Here is a 2,179-nt window from a genome sequence, read left to right as displayed (position 1 = left end):
GCCGCCGCCGCCCCCCCCTCGCCGGCCGGCAGCGATCCGGTCTCGCGAGACCGCCCCGCCGCCGCCGGCCCCGCCTCCGCCGCTCTCGCGAGAGCCCAGCCGCCCCCGGGGGCGCCATTTTGAGGGGAAGGTGGCACGTGCCGCCGCCTTCCCGCGCGCGGGAGGGGGGAGGTGTGGGGGCGGGGCGGGGCGCGAGGAGAGCGCGTGCGCGCGGTTGAGGCGGGAAGCGCCTGACGGGGCGGTGGCGGTGGCGGCTGGGTGGGAGCTGGGTCGCCGGGGCAGAAAAACGGGGCGGGGGGCGGCAGTAATACAGGGCAGGAAGGGAGAAAGTGCGAGGGAGGGATAGGTTCTCAGCTCTTCTGAAAGGTGTTTCCTGAGGAACCGTGGCGTTCAGGGAGGTCTTCGGTATTACGCATGGGAATTAATCCTTGGTCTCTCAATAACGAGATAAAATATTTATTTTGAATCAGATTACTGGTTTGTGAGGTGATCTCCTACGTCCTTACGGCAAATAGTCTCACAAGTGGGAAAAGGGAGACAACACGTCCGAAACTCACAGCTTGCATTGGAGCTCAGGACTGAGCTGGGGTCGCAGCAGCTGGCCAGCTTCTTTCTCCTCTGAGGGCTGGCAGATGACGAAGTCAGGCACACAAGCTTTCACTGCCTCGTGGTGTCCTGTGATAGGAGTTAAGTAATAGTTTTACTGCATCCCTAGTGAAGCCAAGTACTTTAAACAGGAGAGGTGGCTGGGGCGAGGCCCTGTGACGCCAGGGGACGTATGATGCAGTGAAAGTGTCTCTCCAAGTGGTGAATGGCAAAATTTTGCTAGGCGGATGAGGGAGCAAGAGAAGGGAATCGATAGACTCGGTGAACTAGGAGGAGAAAAAAGGAAAAAGTGATGCAAGGACATTGAAAGAATGAAGAATCAAATACATTCCTTTCCTTAGACAGTGCATGTTGTGCAGAATCTGCCAGCCTTGGTATGGTGTTAGGGCACGTGTGTCCCCTCCCTTTTTTTTTTTTTTTTTTTTTGCATTAGACTATACCATACTTGCATGCCATTATTTGCATCTCAGAAGCCTTAATTGTTACTCTACTGGTAGCCAGCTGATCTGCTTTCTGCAAATGACGGTGTAGATTCACAGTCTAAATCCACTATTACAAATTTTAGTTCATTACAGAGCTAAATAGTTACAGTTTTTTGTGTATGATGTATTTGGCTCGTTCTTTCTGGTATACTCATTCTCTGCAAACCTGAACACTGAGAAAGGAAATGTTTGTCTAACTAAAGTAAATATACTGTACACGTGATCAAATTTGACCTCTGAATTATATCTGGACTTCCCACTCAGTGTTTTCTTACTGACCTATACAAGTCGGCTCAGAAATCTTACTGCCTCCTTGTGTAGTGCTCAGTAATATTTTCCTCTCTCTTGTTTAACATGTTTCTGTCAGACTTTGTGCCAAGCTATCAGCTCCCTGGCTGGCAGCAAACACTCTCCCTCTCAACAGGGAGCTTTATGAGCTTAGGCCTGTGCACCTATGAGAATTGGCCTGAGCACCTGACTTGCGGTTGCCTTTGCATATCTGACAGGTGAGGCAATACCAAGCAGTTTTCTTTTTCTGATTAATTTGCCTTTTAATTTCAGCTGTGTTGCAGGCCCACGATCCGGTCCTAGTCTGTTCTGTTCCTTGTTGGAAAGCCTGTATTCCTGTTCTGTCATCCTGAGCTTTGGTCTAGCTTTTAACTGTGATCTTATGTTGAGTGCTGGACTAGCATACTGCTTGGCATCTTCAGCTCCGCCTCTGACCAGGATCTTGGCTACTCCTTCAGAATAGTTTATCTTGGCTTCTTTGGCTTGTGCCCTCACCAAGATACAGTATTAATGGAAAATTTCATTATTGTACACTGCATAAATACCACTACGAAACATAATGCAACCATGAGAATAAAATTTAAAATCACACCTATCTTGGAGAAACTGAAGGACTTAAAGAGGAGAAATTTCAATCAAAAGCTCCCATGCTTCTAGATCTTTCTGTTGAAGAAGTGTTTTATAATTGTAGTCATATCATATTCAAATTTAGCATCCTTGTAGAAATGAAAAAAAAAATTAAAAATCTTCAATAGGAATGACTAGCTTTGGAAAGCAGAGCTATGCAAACCCAGGAGGTTTGT

This window comes from Struthio camelus, chromosome 12, assembly GCF_040807025.1.
Source record: "Struthio camelus isolate bStrCam1 chromosome 12, bStrCam1.hap1, whole genome shotgun sequence".
Lineage (NCBI taxonomy): Eukaryota > Metazoa > Chordata > Aves > Struthioniformes > Struthionidae > Struthio > Struthio camelus.
Note: the sequence above shows the minus strand (reverse complement) of the source record.